At 40.4% G+C, this 19,612-nt stretch overlaps 1 protein-coding gene across 1 annotated transcript in view; it reads left to right on the top strand.

Moving 5' to 3' along the window:
* The first annotated feature begins 317 nt into the window (after window positions 1-317).
* Window positions 318-19,612, top strand: part of sytl5 (synaptotagmin-like 5) — a 32,671-nt gene continuing 13,376 nt past the window's right edge. Inside the window, exon 1 of the mRNA XM_008328024.3 lies at window positions 318-863. The gene's annotated coding sequence lies outside the window, so the exon portion shown is untranslated. The remainder of the gene's footprint in view (window positions 864-19,612) is intronic.

Raw genomic sequence — 19,612 nt, forward strand, 5'->3', positions numbered from 1 at the left:
ACAAAAGCAGGTACACACATAAAAACACACTGATAAGACATGGGACATTCATGGAAAAAATTGGGGATGTCCGATAATATCGGCCGACTGATATTATTGGCCGATATTAGCATAATTATGTAATATCTGCAAGGATCGTTATCGGTTTTTCCTACGATAATGGACACCCAATAACGCAATACCTGTGTTTTGCCAGATGATGTCTGCACTAAAAATAGTTTTGGGGATAAACGGCTGTATATCAAAGTGAAAATCACCAGATGGCAGCATTGCAGCTCATTTTATTCATCTATTTTAATATTCAGGGGATTGTATGCAGAATGATGGTAGCAGCAACACAGTGGAAAATACACAACACAATTTGGAAAATATCGGGTATCTGCAAAAAGCTAATATCGGCTTTCCTTTAAAAAAAACATTCATAGTTCAACAGTACCTCACATTACTGTGTAACAGACTGTGAGCAACAATTTGCATAATTGTAATGCTTTAGTGAACAACTGTCTTTTAGTTTGGGATATTTGCAAGAATGTGTTCACAGTGACGTTTCAAGTTTGATGTGGTTCAAATTGTTTTCAACTCACTGAGGTAAACGTGAACACACGTGTGCGCGCACGCACACAAACTCACTCACTCTCTCACACACGTACACAAACACACACTCACCACGCCCCCTCATGACAGGAGGAAACACCCTGGCTTCTGTGTGGATCTCTGCCTTCAGACGGTGCCGTTGAGCACCGACACACAAGCACCTAGAGTACAGTCGCGTACGGACGGGCACCGTTCACCGGGTCTCCCTGCTCACCTCTGGCCGTTGTTCCACTGCTGATCCTCGGTCCCCGGTGCCGCCGCTCCGGCAGGTAAGACACCGCAGCTCCGCAGGGGGGCAGACCCGGCAGCAGCCGCTGCAGCTGCGGGACTCCGTGTTTCCTCTGTGGCATATGGCACATATGGTCAACCGCTGCCGCTCAATTCCAATGGAATTCTGCAGCATTTTTGCCATGTTTGAGTTGAAAAATGCTGGAAAACGTTGCATAGATAAAGGAATGGATGGATGGGTTGATGGAGGCAGGGGGGGAGGGAGGGAGAGGGGGGCAGTCAGCCCACCGTCACGACCACGACCTCGCAGGATTATTGATGACATGTCGGAGGGACCAGACAGCCTTTTTCCCACTTCCTACTTCCCACTTCCCAAATCCAGACAGGTGCAATGCAGCAGAAGGAAGGTCTACTTCTGCTTCTAATTCTTTTGTCTTGTCTTCTTCAGGCTTTAGACTTAATGTCTTTTTAGTGGAGGGTAATGGAGCCTGATCAACTAAAGTGTTTTAATAACTTAGTTATTACAACTAATTGCTATTACTCCAGCAGAAATTAAGGCTGGAACAACTAATTGATTATCAATTAATTACCTATTACACTAGAATAACTAGCAGGTAATTAACCAGCATGTGGGTTTTATTGTTGTTTTTTTAAGATATTGTTTGCCCTGCTTCAAGTGTAAATAATTCTTCTTCTTATTGATTGGGGCGACTGTCACTTGGTGGAAGTTTGTTCTCCACCCAGAGGCTCATTGGTTTGAATTCAGCCGCATTATGAAGGGCATCCGGGGTAAAAGCTGCCCCAACAGCATTATGTAGAATCTCTACTCCGTGGGACCAGAGTGAATATCAGTGGAATTTCTTTTAGTTCAAGTAAGCCGTTACTGTAGTAGACTGGTGACCCCCTTAAGCCCCCTTATCTCGCCCCATTAGTGATTGGCTAAGACTTGCTCTCAGCTCTTTGTCTTTTAATTAATGTCAGCAGATGTAATAGAGTGGATTTAGATGACACACCTGGTGTACAAAATGATCTGATGGAAATGTGAATTCTTAGAGGGTATTTATGTGCAACTGGAAGGTCTGGGGTTCAATTCCCAGCACTGACTTTCTGTGACTGACCATCATCAAATATGGACCAATCACCTGTATACATTCAACTGAATCATGAGTATTTATATTGGTTGCAAGAGTTGCTCGATTTGTGCTCATGTTCCCACAGTGTTCCAGTACAACCAGCCCTTAAACAGATGGAGTCATAAAAGGTGTAAACGTTTGTGGCATCCTTAGCCACATCATTTTCTGTCTGACTTCGAGCTGATTAGTACTCATTTAATTTATTGTGCAGACAAAAAAAGACCAAACTGCTTCTGTAAAGAGCACACATCACTCCAGTCCGACAGAGTGCCTGCAGCTGAAGAAGCGTAGCTTCACAGACTAAAGTGTGGCCAGTCATTCATTTGCTTCCCATTGTCCATCAGTCCTGAGTCTGAGCAGCTAACCAGACGTCTCTGAGCTACAGATGAAAACAAAACATTTGCACTAATTAGTGAAAAATCACTAGTTCATTCGTTATGATTACTTTTACAGAGGGGCGTTTCATATTTGAGCAGGGACAGCGTGCGTGGCTTGCATGCAGAGCGGTTTTCTCCTTACATGATGTAAGTCACTGTGATGTACCATCATTTGTCAAAGTGACGCTCCCCTGAATTGGTTCCTTTGGCATTGAGAAGTAAACGCAGTGTTCACTGAGGCTGTTTCTTCACTGTCATTGAGAGAGAACGCCTCCCTAATAATGCCATAGAGTTTTCACTGCACACATACACAAGGCAAAGGCAGTGGGCGAGATAGATGGGTGAAAGTAAAAGCCAGGAGAGGAATTCCCTCATTTCTCATCTCCCTCTCTGTCTCTCTTGCTCTCTCTATCAGTCTCTCACTCTCTCTTTTCCCACTAGAGTAGAGGAGATCGGCCAGTGAAGCTGAAAAAATAAGAATTAAACAAAGCTCACGGGAAAGCAGTCATACAGAGTTAGAGGTCTGCTGTCTCCAAGATCTGTCAGGACTAAGGTGGTGTGTGTGGGTGTGTGTTTAACAAGCATGTACTGTATATTTGTAAGAGTAATTTCCATGTGAGGGTAATGTTGTTTGCAGAAATTAGCAAAAGCTTGTAGCATATATATATATATATATATATACATATATATATATATATATATATATATATATAAAACATCAGAATTAGCCTTTACAACATGTCCAACAGAAGTTTACAATACTGCTGTAACATAAAGGTTTTGCATAAGCTCATTGGGGATGACCAGTTAGACCGGTATGTAAAATGCTATAAGTAAAATGTATAGACAAAAACATCACCTAATCTTCACAAAATAGCCCAAAAAAGTTAAGTTACTAGTTAGAAAAAACTAAATGTGGCAAAAATCTGGCCTAAGTGTACCTGAGAAATAAATATATACTAAAATTCCTTAGCATGAGGTATTTTAGTATATATAAAAGTTAAGTTAGTAAAAATAAAAAAAGAGTTAATTAATCCTAAATACATCACATCATTTTTGAACAGTAGAAAACAAAAGTGAACAAAATGCTTTGTTTACAGTACAGCTCCATTTTTAAGCAATAATTGAACAACAGGATACATCATAGTTTAATTATGCTCTAAATCAGTGTGAGATAAAGTGTGAGAGTACGAATCCCTGCCAAGTTTATTTTACTGTCAATAAGGATCAAGATCAGAGGTTTTAGCCAAACTACACAGTAATACACATGTACGAACCAAAGGTCAAAATGTTAAAGTAACTTAGATTTAGGAAGTTAAGAACTAACTAAATCTAGATCTTTATATCAGGATCGTGACAAAAATATCTTCGTCTGAATCAATCACAGTGATGCTGACGTTGAAAAACGATGCTAAGGCTGTACATTAGAGATGAGGCTTCCTGAGCTGCAGCTGCAAATGTTGGATACTGAGAGCAGAGGGGCTGAAGTCTGCATAAAAGATGACAGAGATTCGTAGGCTCACATGGTTTTTCATTCATTAGTTATTAATGTATGAATTAATAAAAACGTACCCACTATATTCTACTTCTAAGTAAATGAATAGCAGTTAATATTAAATTAAACCGATTGACAGATAACAGAAATGAACTGAACTGACTCCTATGAAGAATTTACGTCTTAACCTTAGAGTTAATGGAACGTCTCACTGTCTTTGGGGTAAAATTCCTTCAAGCTTTAACTGCCAGCGTTTTGGCCAATCAGAAAAGAAGACAGGAAAGTTGGAATTCAATTTTGCAGTTAGCATGAACGTAATTACAGCCCTTCTGAGCAAAACACTGTACACACTGTTTAAAAAGGCAGCAGTGAAGGCTGCAGGGTCGACATAAACCCTCATTATTTCACATCTTTCACTGCAATAAAAAAAGGCTGCTTATGGCAAAATACCACATAACACATTTGCATTGTTATTCAGGACACAAGGAACCAAGTCAACACGCACACAGTGGTAAACAGGATAAACCCCTGCATCTGTCAATAAGTCGCAATCTGCACTGACTGTCAGTGATTTGTGTCCAGTAGAACTAAGGTGTTATTACAGCTCTTATACTTGGCTAAATCCTGAGCTGCTGTAACAAAACCTGTCGGTGCTGCTGATGCTGCTGCATCGACTAATGGGTGTTTTCTCTCTCCCTCCCTCTCTCTCTCTCTCTCTCCCTCTCTCTGTCTCTGTGGTGCCGTGTTGTGCGGAGTTTCCCCTTCCTCCCACGCACCCAAGCCTGGTCTTATCCAAGGCTCTCCAGCGACGGCTACGTAACTGCTCCTGTGTTTGCAGTATCCATACAGTGGCTGGGCCTCAGAGATGCAGCGCTGTGTTCCCCTTTTAATAACGAATGCTGCGAGGCAATCAGTGGAAGCCTGCTCATGCTTCAACCCCCCTGCTGGTGTAGGAGTGGGTAGACACGTAGGAAAGTAGGAGCAGCAGCAGCATATGGAGGCAGTGATGAGAGGGAATGACTCAGTAGGGTAATAGATGGCAGGTCAGGGCGTGACCTCGCTCTGATTCTTTACCTGAAGCTCTCCTTTCAGAGGACACATGCCTGTGTGGGTGATGTGGGGCTGAAGTGACCTACTGAGGGCGGAAGAAAGAAAAGGACACTTCAACCTAGGCATCATCCCCAAGGTAATGCACGTGTCTGTAATTCTCTGATGAAAATATAAGAAGATTTGCAACAAAAACTTCCTGTAGTCTTCGACTCCTGGAGTTCGAGAGAACCTGGACGAGGCCAGTTTTTTTGGGCAGTGGTTGCTTAGTGGTTAAGAAAGACCTCGGAATGTTTCAGGTTCGAGTCCACCAGCTGCCAATGTATACCATACCATGTATTTCACTTTAGTCTGTGTCAAAACAAATTTGACAGAGGGACAACGTTTAAGGTCTGAAAAAAAATCAATATACCAAAAAAAAGCAACAACAATGTTGGGAAATGCAGGACAGAGACAGCGACGCACACACAGGTGGTCAGAGCAGAGGCATGTGACTCCGCTTGCAATCAGGCCAATATTCTGCCTTGTGGTAACTGATTTAGTTGGTTTATAAGGTTGTTTGTCCTCCTGACAAGGTGAAAGAATTTACCTCATATTCTTTCAAATTAAGCCTGCGTGACTGTACCTCAGCCTCTCAGTTAAACCTCCACGAGGTTAAAATCCGGGTTGACACCACTTCAGCTGTCACTACTGAAGAAGCTGAGAACATGAGAGGTGAAACGTCTGCATCGAATGGATTAAAGAAAATCTATAAAGTCACAACATGCACATCATGATATTATTAGTTCCCAGGTCCAAGATTACAACCAGCAACTGGATCAGTGACAAAGTCAACACAGCAAAGAGTACATCAAACACAGACATGACGTTTATCAATTGTAATGAAGGGGATTTATCAGTTATTGTGTGTTTACCAGATCAAGAGCAGGTGAGGTGACAAAGAGAGAGAACTTCATGTCATGCAATGATGAAAAAATTATATGAAAAGGTAAACATGTCTGGAAATATTGAAATATAAGGGTTGTGGAACATTGTATGCTACTGTATGGCAGTGTGTTGTTGTGTTTGTCCAAAACACAGAGGTCTGAGTGTGTGTGTGTGTGTCTTGTTAAGTACACTGTGTATTGGTGTTTTTGTATTTTTGCCAAGTTTTTCAGCATCCCAGGAGTTCATTCTGTCACACGAGCGGCTCTAATTGGCCATTTTATTGTCCTCTCCTGCTGCAGGTGAGCTGTGTACCTGATGTTTAGAGCCATCTGGGGTTTCACTGTGTCCACAGCACACACACACACATACACACACACACATACTGCACTAACCAGCATCAACGTACTGAATCTACAAACACACGTACAACGTCTACTGGTCTGCTTCATGTTCACCAAGACAAATCGATAAAGTCATAAATAATAACAATGGAGCCCCTTAGTCATCCCACCATGGGGATATTTATAGTGGGAGTCTTTGCAACTGACACAGGTCGCCAGAGGAGGCACCATTAGCGCTAGGATTTTCTTCTGGTGTGCTAACTGCTACACTGTGTAACCACCACAATAGAGCAGAGTAAAGTGGATGGGACTTGCAGCTGAATTGCTGACTGCATCATGGTTCTTTAAAACAATGGTCCCAGACTAGAAACCTGGAAGCTAAATGCAAGCAGGTTCAAAAAGCTGAAGAATGACACAATGTAAGTTGGTGTATTTCTCAAACACACTCTTCTTATCAAGTTCAGGCCAGAGAAGCTACTGGTGCTCAGCTGCCTCACCTCAAAATAACTCAAAATAATACATTTGAATTCACTGCCCAAAACCAGCAGTTAAGTAGAAACATTAGCCTATTTTGTTGAAAAAATATTTAGTTGTTGTTAGGGTGTTCTGTTTTGGGTACAAAGAACTGTCAATCTCTCGGCCGATGTGTCAGAAACACAGCAGCAGCACATTTAACTGTTTTCTCTTAAAATTGGCATGTTGTGAAAAACCTCCTTTGTATTCTCCTCCAGATTCCAATCATCAGCACTACGTCAGTCACATTAGCTCCAGATCAATGTGTTGTTTGTTCAGATTCAGTTGATATGGATTTCTGAGTCTAAAGCCAGTAGTACGATGTTGGTCAGTACTGTGACGATGTCTCTTTCACACAAAAAGAAGCAAACATGAGCCAAGATGTTTTTATTGTTTCTTTGTAAAATCTAACCTAATATATGATTATATTATATTTACGTATATAAAAGTCTAATGTTGACTGTTTTTTTAGACCCAACCCTAAGTTGTTTGTCTCTCAGCACAGTACTACAGTGATTCCTGCGGTATATGTAACATAAACCACAACTTCATGAAAAAATCATCACCCTCCTCATAGATGTTTTAGGTGCAGTTCACCATCTGGGAGCCTTGGGAAACAGCACTTAGTTTTTCTGACTGATTACACCTGGACTTTAAAACATGTCTAATTGGCTGCACTTCACACACAGCACGATTTCCTGTCTCCAAATGTTATAGCCTCTAAATACTGGCTGCAGCACGCTGTTTGTTTTACATATGCAGGTGTTCTGACGTGTAGCCAGCTCTCTCCTGGAAGGTGTGGGACGTTTGAGAGCCAGCACCTGGTAACTGGAGTGCTTTCTTGCCTTTCAGACACCTGAGGTTTACTTATTACTTATGTTCATTATCCTAAGAGTATAACAAATACTCTACATAAAAAAGTGAGGAAAATTAGTGTTAGCTGAGCTGATGCGGATCTGGCCTCGATAGCACCGATGTTCTGATTGAGTTCTGATTTAGATCCAAGTCCTTGTTGCATTCAGCAGCTTATGATCCTGACTCCCAATCCAATAGTAGCATGTACTGTATCTGGTCAATACACTGCACACTGCAAAGGTCAAAGTAGAGGCGTCACTGTTGACACCTCTACAGGCCAGTTAAGAGCTCTTTTTGACCCATTGGTATACTAAAGGCTTTATTGTTTTGTGATTAGCATGCAAGATCTTCCTATATAGACAAATATGACACCAAAGCTCAGAAAAGCTTCATATTTTAGATTTGCAAAAAAATGTTGGCACATTGTTTTGATGTAAAGTATGCCAAGAAAATGCTGCTTTTCTCTCTTTGACTAGTAATGCCTCTGTGCCTGCTGAAGAGAAAAGTGCTACTACTACTAAATTTACAGTAGGACATCGTACAAATCTAGTTGATCTAGTTGTTCATTCACTCCCCTTATCTGTCAGATTAATGCCCTTGTTGCTCTTCCATTCATCTCTATACTTTCTTATCAAAGCATTAAATCCTTCCTAGAGAATCCAAACGATCGAAACTTTGAAGATTCAGCTCCTCAATCAGCCGTGTATCTTCCAGTCTTTGTCGTCTCAGGCGCCCATCTGTCCCCTAAACACTGACGGCAGTTATGCATCTGTCTGTTGTGGTGTTTCATCTACACTGACGTGTTAATACCCAAATAAGAAACAATAATAAAAACCTAACATAATGCATTAGCACCCTCTAAAATCATCAAACTACACCTGCTTTTCACACATTAAGATTAATGAAGCGCACACAGACTTTATTAGGTGGTGGTGCTTTGAAATGACGCATCTCTGTAAAACAGTGAAACAGGACTGGAGTGCAATGAAATATTTAGACATCTCTCTGAAAAGAGAGGAAATGGACAGAGCTCAGAAGGGGTTCATAAGAACCATTCCCTCGATAGAAACCTCTTACGTCTTGTTCTTCAAGTGCTCGTGGTGACAGAGCAAAAATTCAAAAACAAGCATAAACAATTACAGGTGGAGTATGTATCACTCTGTTAAATAAAATATAGGACTATTCAGTGAAAAAAAAGACAATGCCATCTACACCAGAAATGTATTGAAATCAACCTGATTTTGTTTTATTCTTTCCTTCATTTTACATGCATTTCTGTGTTAAAATGTTTGCCTGCAAACCCAGTAGGTGGCAGCACCGTAAGACAACTCAAAGAATGCAAACTGCAACTGAAATGCAAAGAAGAAATTTATGAGGCAAATAAAGGTGGATCTTTGGAATTAGCTCATGGAATAAAGTAATAACTGTCGTAGTGAGACAGTGCTTGTATTAAAGAAATAAATAGTAAAATTCACTGATACGTTTCATTTCGTAACTTCTGCTAATGTATGAAAACAGAGCACTTAGCTGAGGTGGACCGAGAAATCGGATTAGAGTTATATAACACAAGGTAACCTGTTGGACAAATGCATCTAAATGACATTTTAGCAACTCCTCCAGAACGAAAAAAAAATGCTTGATGTGCTTTGTGTATAATCCCAAAGTGACGAATGAAAATCAAGTGTTTTGTTAAAAATAGAGGGTAAAATGTTTCTCTTTTACAATTTTTGTTTGTTTGTTTCAGTTTGTGTTTGTTTCAGTTTCAATTTGTGCTGCAGTTCAAGTTGGGTTTTTTTTCAGAAAATCCTTCACTCTTTGTACAATGACATTTTCAGTTACAATGAGAATAAAATTCAGTATAAAAGAGTATTATATGAGTATAAAAAAGTTAACCACCTGGTTTAGTAAGGCTTACATCAAAGAGTGAAGGCTTTTTAAGATGTGGATAGAACTAGGTTTAAAAATAAAAATAATAATAGCATTGTGTAGTTAACTATGTTAACTACTAACCTGTACTGCCATAAATACAGATAACTACAAATGACCCAGACATATGTGAAAGGGTCATGTCATTCGTATTGTAGGTTAAAAAAATATTATTAAACATTTTGTGAAAATAACTGAAAGTTCAAAATTAGTTTAAGAAATGAAAAAATAAATAATAACCCCTTAATGTTGGACAACATTTAAGCTTAAATCTTGTTTAATAAAAAACAATGAAACAAAATTTTAAAATTACCTAAAAAACAGTTTAAGCAAACTGATATATATATAGAAAACCTTCGCTGTTTAACAAGGTCCATCGGTCTTGGAAACAAAGTGGACATCTGGGGAGTTACAGCATTCAACAATACCTTGTTAAAGGAAAAAAGTACTGCTCTGAAGACCTGGAATATTCACTCTATTTAAATCACAACCAACCTTTAATATTAAGAGTCTTTTAAAAGAAGTTTTCAGGAAGGTTCTCTCAGTTGTTATACTACTTATCACACACGAAATTTTTTCTTTTCTCTAATTACAAGAAGGAGGAAAAGGAAAGGCTCATAATTTCCTGTTGGACTTCCCTGAGAGGCAGACTGAGCCTCAATGGAAAACTAAAACTTTGGTTAATCAATCACATGTCACTATATAACACTGTGTGCAGATTACATCCCTTAAAGAGCTTTTTTTTATAGACTGACCCATTCATTGTCCTGTTTAAGGTTTACACTTCCTGATGTCTGATGTCAGCTCGCTCCCTGCAACCATCCACTAATGAAAAATAAATAATGCATCAACATTTTGCTCATTCTTCCCTTTTGAGTCACAATTCTCCAATTCTCTGCCTCTCAGTCCGTTACCATGTGAGTCACTGAGGTACAATATAAACCGGAACGCCTGTTCCTGTGCTCGGTTCTGTGCTCTCTCTGCATCGTTTGTTCCGATCTGAGTGAATTCCTCTTCCTGAAACCCCTGCTGCCCTTTTCCTGTTAATTAGGAGCTGAAAAGACACAAACGTCCTACGAGTGTGAGGACAGTAATCAGCATTTAGAAAAGAATAATGGGCGAGACCTTAGCTGAGTTGAGAGAAGGAGTGTCTCCGTTACAGGAAGGGACAGTCGGTGTTAGGTGGGGGTCTGGGATGAGGATTTAAGATACACTGACTCTGTTTGGTTTTGTTTTTCCTATTTTCCGCTCCATTGAGCCCCACAGGATCTGCAGAGGCGTGCAGGCCTTGATAAGTCATTACTGACAGCAGCTCCCCGGGGAGCAGTGGTGTTACAGAGGCAGTGACACGGCTGTAAGGGCAGCGCTGTAAATGTTAGTCATGGCTGGGCAGGAACTTCTTTCAACAACTGTGGTGTTAAAATGTATAGTGAATACCAATCCTGGAGGAAAGAGTTGGGAAAAAATAGCACAACATTCATGGGCCTGATTCTTGGAGCTATGGAAGATTTACTTCTAGATTAGATTTCAAAGTTAATCTCATCAGATTTAACTGTCAGTTTTTAGAACTGAAAATTATTGAAAGAAAACATTAAAGTCATAACGTTAAAGTACAGTCGAGAAGAGAGCATCGTAAATACAGCACAACCTCGGCTAATAATGGACAAAGCTAATGTCTTGCCCTGAGTGGAAAGACACAACAATATCAATCTCATGAAACGACTGCCAGTGTTTGGAGTTCTACAACACCGAAAACATGTCATATTTTTACTGTAGCGTTGTTCGCTAACTAATAATGCCTCTGTGCCTGCACAAAAGACAATACGGTTTTAGCTTAGAGATCATCATCTTAACTCCACTTTTTAAAAAGCCATTATTTTTGAATATGTTGTGTTTTATGGACTAAGACATTGTTACCCAAAGACACCTTCAGGTGGGTTGCAGGATATTTTGGGGGGGGGGTTGTCTCGCATCATGTTTCCCAGGAGTTCACGGTCATCAAAACCGCTGCCTGCATCCAGCCTCAAAATAGGGGTCCTTAGAAAAAGGTTTGGGAAACACTGGACTAAGATGTAAAAATGTGAATGAATTTTAAGATGATTTTCCCATTTCATGCCTAAGGTACTGAGAATCCTCTTGGTTGCACCTATTTATAGCCAGTTCACAGATTAGATCCAGGGGCTGGCTCTTGTTTTGGGGGAACCCATCTTTCTTTTGGCTGCAGTCTGACATCAACAACCCTCCCCGTTGACTTACAATTACAGACAAAAAGCCAAATGTGGCAAAGACAGAATGCTAGTTGTTGTTACCCGACGTGTCATCCTGGCAGGAGGATGTGAGTTATTTGCCTCAGTGTCTAATTTTGCTTCATTATCTTTGAGTCAAGCAACTGATTAAGGTTTGAAAATTGGATTCTGATTGACGTACCGCTTTGGTCGCTGCGTTTTCCGGCCTGGAGTTACTGACACGAGGAGACTCCAAGGGGAGGAGGTGGAACGACAGAGATGTTTACTGACATCCTGGCTTGATTGGAAGTGTCACGGACAGTGTGTCTGACAGGTCTGCTGGCAGGGGAAAGTAGGTCATTACTGTGCTGCAGTGATGCTGGTGTGTGTGTGTGTGTCTAAGAGTTAAAGCTTGCAATGGCCAGGAGACAGAGAATGAAAGGTCATTTAAATGCAAAGTACACACAGGAAGGGATACCATCCACTCGCACAAACATGTCATGTCACGTCAGCTGTGCTTCCTTAGTCAAACAAACACTTTTGAAAAAGCATCTCTCAAACCCCACAGAACAGATTCTTACGTTTATTGCATGTTTCCATTTATCTTTCTCACAATAGATCAAAGATTAAAAAAAAGGACCTTTGAGAACTTAATATCAAGCAGGACACATTATTGTCAGTCAGAATTCAAGTCATATGCAGGAAATGATAAATAGCGGTTGTAATCATAGAATATTCTAAGTTAACGTGTTAAAAGTATAACTTCCTGTCCGATCAAATCCACCAATAGATAATAGCATACTTCCTTTATGTGGAAACAAGCTGCTGCTGAGATAAGACACACACACTGAACTCAGACTGTGTGGTCGTCCATTCATTACAATAAAGGACTATCGCTTAATTCTTCGCAGGGCTGCTGCGGAGCTGGACCCAGTCCCAGCTGTCAGTGGGTGAAAAACTACCTGGACAGTTGGCCAGAGACTAACAACTAATCACACTCACATTCATACCTATGGGGAACTCAGAGTGTCCAATCAACAGAATCCTTCAATGAGAGAAAACCCACAGACGTGGCACAACACAGGAACTCCAAACAGTCAGACTGAAACAGCCGACCTGTGATCGTCTTGTTGAAAAAGCAAATGTTCCAGTTACGTGCTGCACTCTCTGATAAGGAAGTGATCTAATGACTGGTGGACCTAATAGCATGAACTTAGACGACAGGGAAACAATCAATGAACACAACAAGACACGGCCACACGTCACCACTCATGGTGGATTCAACACTCTGGCACTGAGTCAATGGTCACAGGCCTTTAAATAGTCCTCTCTGTTGATGAGGAGATCGCCGGCAGATGCTCCTCAGCTCCAATCCAGCGCAGCTGTGGAGAAGTAGAGAGCAGGCATACACTCACACAGCCAGTCACACAGTTCCCCTACAAAGGATTAACAAAAAACCCCAACAAGAGAACACACCCAACATTTAATCTAAAGTTTAGGTTGAATAAAAAACCAACAAGTATCATGTACCTCTAGCCATGTAAGGATATATTACTTATTATTTATGCTAAACAAATACATTCCCCATATATTTATATATATATATACATATATGTATATATATAGATATATCTATAGATGCAGTTTAAGTTTAAAATTTTGTATTTTGTATTTATTTAGATTTTTTTCATTATTCATCATTTATTAATTTAATTATTAATATATTATTAATTTATTTTTCATTTTCATTTTAAATATCTACTGTGTTGTTAAGGCACTTTACACAGAAAATAGAACTTGTTGTCTTTTTTCTGCCTCAGTTTTTCTGCGGACGCCGCTGTAATATCAGGAAGTGGATTTCACAGAGGGGGAGATTGTGAGCCATGATAATAACATGAATTTTATTTGCCTTGTTTCCTCTGAGCTGAGATAAGCTGTGTGGAAGCAGCAGCGAACAGCCGTGAGATGTGACCACATGCGCCCAGGCCTTTATCAGAATTCTATGCAGTGTGTGTTTGTTTTCCGCTTCATGAAAAGCACAGTCAGTCTGTTTGTACTCTGTACCGGAACAACTGTTGTCCATTTGATTATCCTGAGCTGCCGGGGATTTAGTGCAGTGTCCTCGCCTTTTCAAAAGCAATTGAATTTTACGTCTTTGTGCGTTGATCATCGCTGCAGCTGTCAAAGTTGTTATATTTCCCCACGGAATTACCAGCAGAAGGGCCTTGAAGACATCGCCTGGTTTTATGGTTGAGGTCTGCTGCTCTGTGTAATTCTTTTTGTTTGTACTAATGTGATTTACAATGCACCGTGTGGAACAACAGCGGTGTTTAGGTTAGGATTAGCTCATAACACAGGAATAAATGATTTTGGAAGCTCTTCTGTTGCTATAATCTGGGTGATTGTTGGCATTCATCGTCTTTATTTCCGGTCTTTATTTCTTTTTTGGAGCTTTTTTAACAAGCACGCCTGTAAGACGTCATCAACTGTAATTAAAAATCCAGTCAGACTTTTAATCAACACTGTGGCCTTTGCTCCACAGAGTGAAATATTTGTGCAACTTGTCAAAGTTGACAGGTTCAGCATTGCTTGAAAGTTCATGTTTTTTTTGTCCTTATGAAATTTGTTAGAGAATATGGAAAGAGATGTCTGTTTATTTACTTCATTTTTAACTTGCAAATGAGATGAGATGAGACATGCAAATTCAAGGGTCAAAGTTTAAATTTAGAGGTTCAAAATATGGTTCGAGCAAGACAGGATATACAATAGACATTATTCGTGAACTCCTGGACCCAGTCTTTGGGAAACAGTGGTTTAGAGCAGGGCTTACCAACTGTATTTGTTGGTATGTAAATAATAATATATTGTAGCGTTAATAAGTGAATGAACGATGGAATTATTGAATAAACAGTGCGTATTTAAGGTGTTCATTTTTTCAGCCCAACAGAAAACAAGAAGCGCCGAACACACTGGAACATTTTTGAACTGACTAAAATTGCTGTTTCCCCAGTCCATCACTGGGCCACAGTTCCTATGGTTGAGTACTGCGTGTTTTCAGAGTACCTGGAGAATACCCACTCGCACACACACAGCAAGAACATGCGAACGCTATGCAGAAAGAGCAGGACTAGCACTAGCCAATCAGTGATCTTCTAGCTGTATGGCAAGATAGCTATACTGTATATAACAAGGTCGCAAATGTGAGCAGTACGTTATGTCAGTCTGTCTCAGGGTCCCTGGTGTGTGTCTTGGCACTGATGTAAGCATCTGTAAAGAGTGTCATTTACCACCTCAATTAATGAATAATTAATACTTTCTACACTGAGAGCCTGCCGCTGCACGTGTGCGTGTGTATGTATGTGTGTGTGTGCACGTGAATCAGCAGAAAGACCTGCTGTTTAATGGCCACTGGGGATGCCATCACTGTCCACCTCCGTCTGTGTCACATTAATGTTTTATGAAGAAAACTTACAGCTTCCTGTGAATTATTACAGCGGGGATCAAGGGCTGAGCATTAAAACAGAGAAAAATGAAGTCGAGGAGCGTTTAAGGCTGGAGGGTGCTGATGAAAAGCCATCTGCACCCTGCATAGATAAGAGACTGAGGGCCGACATACTGCAGAACTAGCATTTATGAATGATATAGACCAGGGTGTCAAAGTCATTTTCACCGGGGGCTACATCAGCAGTACAGTTCCCCTTGAAGGCAGGGTTGTAAATGGAAGACTGTATAGATGTAACTGCTCCAAAACGAATTAATACATGTTTCTACAATGTCTTAGTATTTATTCAAGTTACAAACATTGTTCAATGCTGTGTAATAAAAAATATGTTAATTTATCAGGTAAAGAGCCTCAGCCACATGGGCGTTAATAAATGCTTTTAAAGGCCATACAAAATTACTTGGCGGGCCACATTTGGTCCCCGGGCCTTGAGTTTGACACAATATAGACTATATCCACCATCTGGAAAACAATATAGTGTAATCCCATGTAATAAAACCTGTCCTATGTTCTTCAAATTTGGTATGAAAACTGAAATCACTAGGATGATGATTGAGTTGATAAAAAAGCCAAAAAAAATTCCACCATTCTCAGAATTATAATTGCCCCATTCCACTCCTCCACTCCTCCACCAGATTTCCACATTTTATTTTGCAGTGTACTGTGTTTGTGCTGCTCAAAGGTCATCGCAGCCTTCTAAAAGCTACATCGTCTGCATATTAAAATGTTGTTTTCTTCATCCCGTTTAGACCTAAGACCAAACCTTTTATTCTCCACTCAGTTCTTTTTGCTGTGAAATTATGGCTTCATCATATTTTTAAATAAAGTTGCAGCAAAAGACTCCCGTGCCAGTCAGTCAGTTCTGCCGTCATAATATTTGCATGATTATTGCGTTGGAGGTAAAGTCTCATGTGAAAGATAGGATATTAATTTCCTGAACTGTTAGCCATGCTGTAACCATCAAACCAGCCACGGTCGGTCGGTCGGGACGACCTTCATTTCTGTAGCACATTAATGGTTTGTTGACCAGGTAATACTAAAACAAATATACCTACAATGTATCAAAGCCCATGTAAACAATAAAACATTAGTAGTGTAGTGTATAAAGAAGGAAATTACAACTAATGAATCCAAATCAACCTGGGCTGAAGGCCAGACAGGAAATTTGAATTCTCAGAAATTAGCTTTACAAACAAATGTGTACATAGTTGTGAGTAGTTCTGGAGTGTAGACTAAGAAAGCTTTCAAATTTAGAGAAATGGTTCACCACAAACAAAGGACCAATCACATTTAGTTGGACCTTAAACAAAACGAAGAAGCTTTTCTTCTATGCTAGACTTAAATCCCTCTGCCCTGACGTCTGTGTATGTTTGACTTGAATTTAGCCAGGAGTCGAAAGTGAGATGGTGTTTGAGCTAGGCTAACAGTTGGATCAGATATAGTTAGTGACTTAGCTACCTTTAATTAGTCCTTTTCTTGTGTCCCCTTTAAATCTGGTGGAGTGGGGTTTGGTCAGGTATGACAAAATAAGATTAGGATCGCCATTCTTTTCGTCCAGGAAGAATCATCCCCCAGTAATACTTGTAGGAAAATTCTGCATTTTAGCTGCAGATTGATTTGATTTTTATGGGCAACACTGGAAGGTTATAGAGTAAACACCTGACAGACCATAATGGATCTGTTGAGTGTTGGTTATTGGTAGATTTGCAGAGAGTATAGAGTGAACATTGCTGCGTCTTTTGCATCTCTGAAACAGCTGAATTACAATTACAGATTAAGCATTTGGTATTTTTAAAATTACTGTGAAACATCTGAAACAGGTTTTTCTATCTTTTCCGCAAGTGTTTTTCTTAAATATTTAACTTCTAGAATAATATCAATATTGACTCATACAGCAAAGCTGTTTTTCTCCTCTTTTGCTTCACTACTATCACTGTAGTGTGTGTGTTATACTGTTTTAACCCTGTATGTGAACTGTTTATAGGCATGAATCAGCTGTATAGAATGTGTAGATTTATTAATAATTTATTAGGAAAAGTTACAGAGGAGCAGGGAGTCAGACATGCAGATCAGAACAGCAGAACGTGGATAGGTTTCCTGGCAGCAGTGGAAGAAAGTGTTCCACCTGAAGGCCACACATGACTAACACTGGGTCAACAGCAGCAGCTCAGGGGGGAAAAAGACTAACATTTGTCTGAACTTGTGTCGTGTTTTAGGTGCACACCCAGACACACGCACTTGCCACTGTGTTTGTGTTGCGGTCGTAGGCGCGGCGTCCTGACACGGCCCTCCCTTAGTACACAACACCACCCATTCACGCTGCTGCTCTCTACCCTGAGCAAACACCGGCTAGGAGATGGTAAAACTTTGGCTTCTAAGGCAGCACATTTGTTGACTACTCACTACAGCTTAGAGTGAGGCACGGTGACTCAGCCTGCTCTGTCAAACAATGCAGTCTCTGTGTGTGTGTGTGTGTTTGTGTGTGGATGATTTTCATTATTACCAATGCTGAAAATGGCTCATTTGTCAGTGAGTCTGCGCTCCACCTCCAACTCCTGACTACTGGTATTTCTCACACACTCTCAGAAGTATTGTTTTCTGCAGGTGGCAGAACTTTGCTGCAGAAGACAAATCCAAACAACAGAATTGATCTGTGAGCAGCAGGAACAGGAACAACACACGGGTAAAACCCAGTCGTCACTGAATATCCAGCAGCTGAGTGACACCATTCTGAGCTATAAGTGGCTTTAGTCATTTAGTTTGATGCTTTTTTATTTTTTTCCGATGATCCCTGTTCTGATACTAGGATGAATCTGGATAATTCACCTTTACGGTACTTATATTGAGCACCAATCAGACGCCGGGGTTTCATGTTTCATAGGCATGTACGATATTCACGCATCCCCCTTTTTAGACATCAGTGCACATGTGTAGAAGGGACCGTGAAATACAATTGAATCAAGTTGATGGAACGCATTGATTAGTCCAGTTGTCTGGATACACAATGTCATGTATCTGAGGAGTCAGGGTTTACAGCTCCACTCATCATAAATATGCATGGTTATAGGGTTGTAGGGACATACTGTTCAACAGTCCAAATCACACGGGTTATCAGATTGGTTACATAGTGGAACTGGAACAGACATTCTGGGACGTTTGTCTCACTAACATATCAGCTGGGATTGACTGATGTCCTCACATGACCCTAAAAGGATGGGCCAGTGTTAAAGGGAAAGGGCTAAGGACGGGTTTATGGATTGTAATAAAGGTCAATAGGTTCCCTGAGGACGTCTTTATGTAGACATGCTAGGTGGTTGGTCAGGGTTGGACATTTACAGACTGTCCCCCAGGTTTAAAAAAAGACAGGCATTTGAAATGTTTACAAAATCAGCATTCACCAATATGTATGAAGCCAGTATCTTCACTGACTTCACTGCAGCTGCAGTTACAGTTTAATGGACCCATAATCACGGCTGTCATGACTGGCCTCTGGCTGCAAATGAAGCTGAGACGATGTCTGCCGCTTCATTACTGCTCATTCGTGGTAAGTGGCAGGAAGCGAAGGGGGAGAAAAGATACAGGGAAGAGAAGGGAGGGGAGAAGACAAGGAGGAAAGGAAATAGAGAAGAAGAGGAGGAGAGAGGAGATGAGGTTAGGAGGTGGTTCAACCTAATCATTCTAATTCATTTAACCATCATTTTCCACATTGATTTCCCAGAGCAGGTATACAGTTATGCAGGTCGCATTGTATTGTGGACTTTTATTTTGAAGGATGCTTTGCTTGTGTGGGTTATATTTGATTAGATTTTCTTTTCATTACTCCCCTGTAGGAAATGTCACAAGAAAAATTGTAAAAAATTAAAAAAGCGGGCAAGTGTCCTTTAGCCAAAGGACCTTGTAAGTGTAAAAAACAAAACAGAAAATAGATGAAAAGATCTTCTATATTCAGTGGCCTTTCCACTTGGATTGTATTGTACAGTCAGCATCCATTGTAAAATTTCTCTACGTGGCTGCCCTCTCATTTGCTCATTTATCATCATCAGGTGTCACTTTTATCATGTGACACTCTAGACCTTGAAGTAGCCACATGTCTCCTCCAAACACTATTTCTTTTGACTGTTTACGTCAGCATGTCGAGCGCTAACACTTAGATGTGATTTAGCTGAGCATGGCTAATAAATTAGCCAGTAGATTATTAGCATATATGAGCAATGTAGCTTATGGTTAGCCAAAAAGAAGCTATTAGCATTAGCTACAATGGAGCTAAAGGTACATAAAAGACTGTAAAAAAAGTAGTAATGATAAGTTAAAACTAGGGCTGTCAGATACATCCCTAGTATCTACAGGTGGTGGTGGAAGTTAAGTGTCGCTTGCTCACTAAGGTTATGGGTTAAAACAGTGTTTCTCAATCATTTTCTTCTTCAGGGACAACCTAAACCTTAGCGGAAG

Source organism: Cynoglossus semilaevis, chromosome 16 (genome assembly GCF_000523025.1).
Source record: "Cynoglossus semilaevis isolate Cse_v1.0 chromosome 16, Cse_v1.0, whole genome shotgun sequence".
NCBI classification, from domain to species: domain Eukaryota; kingdom Metazoa; phylum Chordata; class Actinopteri; order Pleuronectiformes; family Cynoglossidae; genus Cynoglossus; species Cynoglossus semilaevis.